The sequence below is a fragment of the Ptychodera flava genome, chromosome 7 (genome assembly GCF_041260155.1).
Source record: "Ptychodera flava strain L36383 chromosome 7, AS_Pfla_20210202, whole genome shotgun sequence".
In the NCBI taxonomy this organism is placed as follows: domain Eukaryota; kingdom Metazoa; phylum Hemichordata; class Enteropneusta; family Ptychoderidae; genus Ptychodera; species Ptychodera flava.
The window spans coordinates 27,560,912-27,570,911 of NC_091934.1; the positions used below are offsets into that span (position 1 = coordinate 27,560,912).

The window sequence follows — 10,000 nt, forward strand, 5'->3', positions numbered from 1 at the left end:
TTAAAGCTTGTACTCTATCCCTGACTTAGCAATTAGTTTTTTTTTGTAATAAATTTTGTTTAAACGTTAACTGCTGAGTTCACCCTTTTGTTCGTTTTCTCTGCACGTAACAAATTGGGGGCTCGTCCGGGATACGAATATTTTGAGCCGTTTGAAACATTTTGACAGCCTTTTCAAAACTACTGTATACTGTGAACTCAGCGAAATTCAATCATGGCGGAATTCAAGCCAGACGAATTTATGGATGACCTTGATCAGGACACATTTAATTCCCTCAGAAAAGACAACCTCATAGCACTGGCAAATTTCCTTAAAGTAGATGTCAAAAGATCTATGCGCAAGCGAGAAATTCAGTTCAAGATTGCAAAACATTTAGTTAATTCTGGCCATTTTGAGGAGTCTGCCTTAAAAGATTATGAGCCTGAGTCTTCCTTCGAACTCAAAAAATTAGAATTAGAAATACAGGCAGATTTGGAGCTTAAGAAATTGGAATTAGAAAAGGAAAAATTGCAAATGGAAGAAAGGGAAAGGCAGGAAAAATTACAAATGAAAGACAAAGAATTACAAATGAAAGACAAAGAATTACAAATGGAAGAAAGGCAGAGAGAAAAGGAGAGAGAATTGGAAGAACATCGACTACAGTTAGAAATGAGACGTTAGAGCTTGGACAATCAGGAAAATTCTTCCCTTCAGACAAGTTTGACATCACTAAGCATTTCAGGTTAGTTCCCCCTTTCCAAGAAAAGGATGTTGATAAATATTTCCTTCATTTTGAGAAAATTGCTCAGAGTCTGAATTGGCCTAAGGAGTCCTGGTCTATGCTTTTGCAGAGTGCTTTGGTGGGTAAAGCCAGAGAAATTTACATTCAGTTGTCAGTAGAGCAGGCTTCAAATTATGATTCTGTGAAGGAATTAATTCTCAAGGGCTATGAGTTGGTGCCTGAAGCTTACCGTCAGAAATTTAGGGATTGTGAGAAGGTGAAGGATCAAACTTATGTTGAATTTGCTCGAACAAAAGAACAACTGTTTGATCGCTGGTGTTCTTCTGAAAAGGTCAGTCAGAATTATGACAAATTACGACAGCTTGTTTTGATTGAGGAATTTAAAAGGTGCATCCGGAGTGACATCAAGACGTTTATCAATGAACAAAAGGCAGATACATTAGAGGTTGCTGCACGTTTGGCCGATGATTATTCATTGACCCACAAATCTTCATTTCTCAGCAAACCATCCCAGTCCTTTTCCTACAGAAACAATGCAGGTAAATTTAACTCCTCCTTTTCATCCAAGAATTTCTCAAAGGACAGTAGAAAATCAAATGACAACAGTTCACAGAGTTCAAGTAACACTCCCACATCATCAGATCCCAAGTCTCAATCTCCTTCTGACAAACAGTTTGGTACACTTTCTTGTAATTATTGTAAGAAAGACGGCCATTTATGTCAGAGTGTTTCAAATTGAAAAGAAAACGTGAAGGTCAGAGTGGTCAAAGTGGATCTAAGCCCACCGGCTTTATTTCTTCATCAACTCAATTAGAGTCTAATAATGTGTGCAACACATTTTCTGAGGTTAAACCCCTCTCATCCCCAATTAATGAGGTCAAGGTCAATTCTTCTCAAGATAGCATTATGGGTATTTTCGAGCCATTTATTCATAATGGTTTTATATCACTTTCTAGTGATTTCTCTTCCGCTACCCCTGTCAAAATTTTAAGAGATACCGGGGCTTCCCAGTCTCTTTTGTTGGCAGATACCCTGCCGTTTTCTGAAAAGTCATTTTCAGGTTCTAAAGTTCTTATTAAGGGGGTAGATTGTAATGACTACATTCCTGTTCCTCTCCATAATGTCTATTTGTCTTCGGACTTTGTTTCTGGACCTGTGGCTTTAGGTATTAGGCCTTTTTTGCCTTTTGAAGGGATTCACCTTTTCTTGGAAACGACCTTGCTGGGGACAAGGTCATTACTAATCCACTTGTGACTGATAATCCTAGTTTAGATCAAAATCCAGAGCCAATAGAGGAAGACATTCCCGGCCTTTTCCATCATGTGCCATTACTCGAGCCATGTCAAAGAAAACTTCCGAGAATCAAAATACTCTCAAAAATAATGTCACAGATGTTGACTTAAATGACACCTTTCTCAGTCAGGTGTTTGACACGGATTATTCCGTTATCCCTCGTGGATTTGAAACTTCCAGTAAACTTCTGCTGACCAAAGTCAGACATTTTCTAGATCAAATCTCATTGCAGAACAACACAAAGACCCAGATATTTTGTCTTTGTTTGACAGGGTAGATGATGAAGGTAAAACTTCAGATAGCTCTGTTTCCTATTATACAAAATCTGGTATTCTCATGCGTAAATGGAGACCTCCAGATGTCTTGGTTGATGACGATTGGGCTATAAAACATCAAATTGTCGTTCCAAAGCCCTATCGTGCTGAAATATTGCGCCTAGCCCATGAAACCCCCTGGGCTGGTCATTTGGGAGTAAGGAAAACTTATCACAAAATTCTCAGTCACTTTTATTGGCCTAATCTCAGGCAGGATGTAACACATTTCTGTAAAACTTGTCACACATGTCAAATGGTAGGAAAGCCAAATCAGACCATTCCAAAGGCCCCTTTACAGCCAATTCCTGCATTTCAAGAACCATTTAGTAGGATACTAATAGACTGTGTTTGGGCCCCTACCAAAAACAAGATCAGGAAATGAGTACATGCTGACAATAATGTGTACATCAACTCGGTTCCCAGAAGCCATACCACTGAGAAATATAAAGACAAAGACTATAGTGAGAGCTTTAGTCAAATTTTTCACTTTATTCGGCCTCCCTAAATGTGTCCAGTCTGATCAAGGCTCCAACTTTATGTCTGGTATTTTTCAACAAGTAATGGATCAGCTAGGCATTAAACAGTATAGGTCATCCGCCTATCATCCAGAAAGTCAGGGTGCTCTTGAGCGATTTCATCAAACTTTGAAAAACATGATTAGGACCTACTGTTTGACACAGAGAAGCAGTGGGATGAAGGAATTCATTTTCTGCTCTTTGCTGTTAGAGAGTCAATTCAGGAGTCTCTTGGTTTTAGCCCATTTGAGCTTGTATTTGGACATACAGTCCGTGGCCCACTTAAGCTCGTTAAAGAGGAATTCCTATCAGACGATGATGATTGTCTGAATATTTTGCAATATGTGTCAGATTTTCGTACAAAACTCTCTAAAGCATGTGAATTAGCCAGAGAAAATCTTGAGTCATCTCAGCAGTCAATGAAAACCAAATACGATAAAAACACCTCAAAACGGAAGTTTGAACCAGTCAAAAAGTTCTTGTTCTACTTCCAATTCTGGCAAACCACTCCATGCTCGTTACTTTGGGCCATATCTAATTGATAAGAAATTGAGTGATTTAAATTACATCATAATAACACCTGACAGGCGAAAACAAAAACAGCTATGTCACATAAATATGCTTAAGCCATATTTTGATAGGGATAATCCTACTATAACTCAGCCTGTCAGTGCAGTCAGTTCAAACCATTATGAAGATAGTAATACTGAAACTGACTTGAGTGAAAATACTCTAAACTCAAAGCTGGGCTCGGTCAAGCTTCAGAACTCAGGAATCCTGGAGAAGCTGGAGTCTACAAAGTTGGCACACCTCCAGCCAGAACACCAACAACAGCTGAAAGAACCAATCCATGAACATTTGTTTCAAGATGTTCCAACGAGGACAAACGTCATCTATCACGACGTTGATGTTGGGGACAGTAAGCCTGTAAAAGAACATCCATACAGACTGAATCCAACAAACGCAAAATATCTCCAGGAAGAAGTCAAATACCTGCTGGACAATGACTTTATTGAACCCAGTAAAAGTAACTGGAGTTCGCCGTGCATACTTGTTCCCAAATCAGATCACAGTTATCGTATGTGCACGGACTTTAGGAAGGTCAACACTTTAACAAAGACAGACACTTTCCCAATCCCGAGGATTGATGACTGCATCGACCGAGTGGGAAAAGCCAAGTATGTGACGAAATTTGACCTACTGAAGGGATTTTGGCAAGTCCCTCTGACAGATCGTGCTCGTGAAATATCCGCCTTTGTTACGCCAGACGGATTGTTCCAGTACAAGGTGATGCCATTTGGAATGAAGAACTCTCCGGCAACGTTCCAACGGATGATCAACGACGTCATATCCGGGCTAGACGGGTGTGCAGCTTACGTTGACGACGTCATTCTGTATGGTGACACCTGGGAGGAACACATCAAGCTCATGCGGAAGTTCTTTGAGAGACTGAGTAAAGCAATGTTGACTGTCAACCTTGCCAAATCTGAGTTTGTATGGGCAAGGGTAACTTACCTCGGACATACTGTAGGACAGGGTGAGGTAAAACCTGTTGATGCCAAAATCAGTGCCATTTCAAGTTTTCCCATACCAAACTGCAAACGACAACTGATGCGCTTTCTCGGTATGGCTGGTTACTACAGAAAATTCTGTCCAAATTTCTCCACAATTACTGAGCCTTTGACTAACTTACTTAAAAAAGAAAGTACAGTTTGTTTGGTCAGAGCAATGCCAACAGGCATTTGATACACTTAAAGCCATACTGCAAAGTGCCCCAGTATTGTCTGCACCAGATTTCACTTTGCCATTCAAATTAGCTGTAGATGCTAGTGATACGGCTGCTGGTGCTGTTTTATTGCAAGAGGATAGTCATGGGGTAGATCATCCTGTTTGCTATTTTTCACGCAAATTTAACAAATCCCAGAGAAACTACTCTACAATTGAAAAAGAGTGTTTATCTTTGATATTAGCTTTACAGCATTTTGAAGTTTATGTTACTTCTTCAAATCAGCCAATAGTGGTTTATATTGATCACAACCCTCTTGTTTTTCTGCAGAAATTTAAAGGCAAAAATCAGAGATTGCTAAGATGGAGTTTAATGTTACAGGAGTTTAATCTTGATATTAGACATATCAAAGGCAGAGACAATTTAATTGCAGACTGTCTCTCTCGTATTTAGAACTTATTGTTGTTCACACTTTTAAGATTACATTTGTAAAAGAAAGATTTTTCATTGAAAAATTTTCTTTTTTGAAGAGGGGGTGTGTTATGTAGGTCATTTCCCCCACACTCATCATGACCTGAGTTCAATTAGTCTAGAACATTCTCAAGGTCACTGCCCTTGATGACCTCACAACCTTGAATTCAATTAGTCATGTTTGGAATGTTCTGGAAAGTTGATTAGTTGTGTAAGGGAGATAATTTTAGAACAGTAATTAGCATGTCAATAAAAGTTCTAGATTGTTCTTATATGCCTTTATAAAAGGGACGTGCACAGCTTCCAGTCAGACTTTTGGGATCGTGTCTCTTGTGTGTTACTATAAACTCCAGCAGTAGTCATTCTCAAGACTTTTCAAGACCTTCACTGTCAACGCTGGATTTATACTGTGGACTTTGTGCAGCTGCAAGCCTGCAAGGACTGTTCATTCATTCAACTGACTGTTACAACTCTGAGACTGGAGCTTTGCCGTCCCAGCTGAGATAAGTAGTCTGTACACTTTTAAAGCTTGTACTCTATCCCTGACTTAGCAATTAGTTTTTTTTTTGTAATAAATTTTGTTTAAACGTTAACTGCTGAGTTCACCCTTTTGTTCGTTTTCTCTGCACGTAACAATATTGAGAAATATTTATCCTGGCTGTTTCAAATTTCAATGAATTAAATAAACGGAAAGTCATTTCATCCCAAAGAGTGGAAATATTTATAGTGTGATCGGAGAAATATTTACAGCTTTGATGAAATAATGAACACAAAACTATAAATTTCTGAATGACTCACTTCTTTAATTGCATAGATAATTTGACATCACATGTGTTTTCTAAATCACCCAACAGGGAAATGAAAGTAATGGCCTTAACGATGTGAAATATTCATGCACACTAGTCAGGGTAAATCGGCAGTCGGAATGGCACGCTGCCGGGTAAGAAAGAGAACCCATTAACTGAGACTTGGAAGCATTTCGTCTTTCTGTCTCCGTTTTCAGCTCAGGTGTCTTTGCAATGTCTATCCGTAACAACCTGACATGTAATTGATATTGCCTGCTCTGAGCTGAGATGAAACCACGTACGCAAGAGGCAATGTGTCTCCTTTTTTATATCTAAGACCTATATTGCACTTTATTTCTGCAAAGAAATTGTTTCACGCTTGCCTGATTTCATCAAATGAATGCTAATTAATGATCAGTATTTTGTCATTTACTGTACATCACTGGATGAGTGCAGTTATCTCTTAATGATATAGATATGCAAATTTACCCACAAGCCTACGTTTTTTAGCAAGCTCACCCTGTGCTAAATATCTTTTGTACGTATTTGAACCGATAATTCAAGGAAGTATAATGCTTAACCCCACCACACGAATCCATCGATACAGCCTAATTTAATTCAGCGGTCAAATTTGTTCCTTTCGCTGGTCAGAAAGTGGGGTTGAACAAAGGAACTCGGGAGTTTTGCGGTAAAACACAGACAGCTTGACCAAAGTATAAATTACAGAAAGCATATCATAACCTTTCCTGCCTTGCTGGACATTAAGTTGGCATTTGGGTGAGAATTCAGCCAACCCTGCTGACCAGCATAACAATAAATCAATCAATCATTCAATAGACCGCATCAAAGTCAGAGTAGCAAAGGCAAAAATTAAATTACCACAAATCCAATAAACGAGATTGTTCTTTATGTCATATAATAATAATGTACAGTCAATAATGTATGATTCTGAGGCACTTTACTCATTAGTTATGGATAGCTCTGTTATGGTGGTCCGTAATTTCAGAGAAATAGCCTCTTCAGAGAAATAATGGCTGAAAATAAAATCCACAAAAACGGAAGTCAATAGAAATATGGCACAAACAAGCATATCAGCACGTTTCATTATACTCACAGACCACAACTATGTGTTTTATTGATTTCTTATCTGACCACACAAAACAATCATTTAAATTCTTTTCCTTATAACCGAATGTTTTGATATACTTTATATGACAAAATGTTTTTGTTGATTTGGCTTGGCGGTATACGCGGACACTGCACCTATCTAGTGACTATTCAACTAAGATTGTTAGAATCTCATTTTTCATACCAAATATGCTTGAGTTATTCTGCTAATTATTTATAAATATTTTTTGAACGAGTAACAAACCACCACTGCAGTTTCTAATTAACAGAGGAAATGTACTTCTATTGTATGTCGTGTGACGTCTTTTCAAAAAGATAGCATATCTGCATACTTGATGACCTAATCACAAAGGAGAAGTCGCCTCATTCATTACAATGCATGACAACAATTTTTCAACTGTTCAAAACTGAAGACAACCCATGTCACTTGAAGAATACCGGAGTACTTTTTCACTCGTTTCCAGATTTGAAAGGTTGCTCTTGGTCAAGTTTGTCAATTATTCCGAGAAATCTGCCTCACAACAAATTAGCCAGACAGAAATGACATCTCAGATCTACCTCTCCTGAGCTGCCACTGAAAGTGCAGTGTGGCAATAAAGCGTGGGTCTTATCAGAAGTGATTTCTATTTATTTGTTCCTGTGTTACTACTGGGAAAAATGTAAATTTATTGTAGAAGGATAATCAGTGATAGGCGCACAGATAAAGTATACAGGTATTCATTTTTTGTAATGAAAATTATGATTCAGATTAATTCTTGTATGTGCTTAAACACATGATCACTTATGATTTCACTTTTTCACCTCCATTTCAGAATATTCATGTCAATCCACACAATAGAATTGACAACTTGATTTTAATAGTTTGAGTCAGGTGACAAGAGTACAAATCATTGTAAAATGAACAATTTCACAGCATTATGCTGATGCGTTGCTCCTTGATTTTTAGTATAGCATCATGGAGCAGAAATACAGTACTGGCTGGCAAAAAGGAGTGGAATTATGTAGTATAGAGGTAGCTTTTTCAAGGGAAATACAAAGACAGCAGAATTAAGATATGTGAGATCTGTGTAAACTCAGATATCCTGATGTGGAAGCCGGAACATTGCCTTGTACATCCTTTTCCTAAATGATAAAAGTCAACACACCAACAGCTAGTTGATCATTAGCCTGTAACCAGACAACCTGATAACTTGTAAAGCACTTGACATTGAAATGAGAGACATTTTCTCTGATAAGTGGCCTAACTTCCTGCCTGCTGATTTTAAAGTTATCTAACAGAGATTTACAACTTACTCAGGTGTCAAGTAATTGGTCATTTACAGTGAGAGCATAAAGATCAAATTATTTCAACAAATACCTAAAAATAGTAAAATTTGTCCTGTGCATTTCTTGAGATACTCTTCAAGAAGCCATTGTACATGTGATATATATTTTATCTTTTTTATGTACTCTTTGTTTCTAAGCTATAATATCATGTATAAGCTTGTCATGAAGATTTGGAACCATAACTTGACATACATATAGAACAAACTGTGAGTATTTGAATTTCCTTACACATTCAAATGAGAAAATATACGCACAGTGTTGGCTGCAGTATTACAGTTGAAAATGGTTATACTCTTTGAGGGGGGTGTGATTTTTCAGAAGACGGTTGACTATAAATGTTACAATTTTGAAGATTTCTACAGGACTGTCCTTCGACGTTTTTCACAGAGAATACTTTTTTCTGTTACTGACTGCTTTGGCAAAAGTACAAATCACAATAAACCTTGCTTGTTGCCATTACATAACACCGCTGTGAACACAAAGTCGTGACGAAAGAGGAGAAACAACCGCTTGGAATTTTAAGCAGGATGATCAAAACAGAAGCGTCCAATGTTATTTGGCATTGAACTCACTGAAACCGGGATGTTTGCAATCTTTTTATAGGAGAAAACAATTTTCTTTGGCAAGGTTATCTGGTTCATCCTAACAAAGAAGCAATGCTTTTCAAATCTAAAGATCGCTGCATTGTTCTCATCAAAGGGCACACTTTCTACAAGGGAATCACATCCACTTGAATCTGTGGTGTTTCGCGTTGTTTTTACATCAACAGACTTACCATGAGATAGTTGTGGTTTACAGTTAAAGCTCTTCAGGGCTGATTCCCACTGAACATCATCATTCCGGCAGCGATATCAAGTATGGAAAAATTCAATAGATTCCATTTGATGTGTTTATAATTGCCACTCATGCTTCGTAGGAAGGGACTGCCTAAAACCACACTGACGTGCTGGGAGGTGTGGTATGAAATTACAAAATATGGCCAATTATGAACATCCCCTTGCAAATGGGAGTGCGTTAGGATTTTCTAAGTTAACCTATGGGAGGGTTTTCTGATACACGGAGTGTCATCTATTCATTGTGGACGGCGACAACAGTACTCCTGCACAGGGTGTGTCTATACTGTGTCATTGAAAAATGACGAGGTTGGAATGAGATTGAGTGGGCATACACAGACAGACTGAGAGGTATACACTGTTACAGTCAAGCAAATATGGTAGCGACACTATACCGGTCCCAAATTTCAAATAAAATATTCCCAGTGGTGTTGTAAATATAGACCAGAAGCTTAAACTAACTTTGTATGTTTGCCGAAGAAGGCCTTGACATTTTCTGTGGACACAGGCTCATCGAACCCAGAATGAGCAAGTCATCTCTTACGTCGGTACATATGAGCGGTACGGGTCAATGAAGCTCGTTTACACGTTTTTTTGTGTCGGTGTCGAGCTGTCACAGACTCATACAGCCTCACAGGACACCGCGGTGATACCAAACGTGGCCATTCTCACCTTTTGATCGAAGTCGTTAGGGTGGATCAAATTTGTTTCAAAATGGAGACCTCATTTACACTTCCATAAAATTAAAGGTTTTTCCAGACACGGGGTGAACAAGAAGTCTGCCAGCTGGACGAATTATCTCCACCTTTCGCCACCTCGTCTGAGACTAATCATGGCCTATAAACAGACGGACCATAGCGTCACAAATCCTAGGCTAGGGCATAACAC

General features: G+C 38.4%; 1 protein-coding gene across 2 annotated transcripts in view; it reads right to left on the reverse strand.

Moving 5' to 3' along the window:
* The window catches only part of LOC139137145 (E3 ubiquitin-protein ligase MIB2-like), a 53,645-nt gene that overhangs the window by 43,027 nt on the left and 618 nt on the right, over positions 1–10,000 (reverse strand). The gene's annotated exons all lie outside the window — the stretch shown is intronic.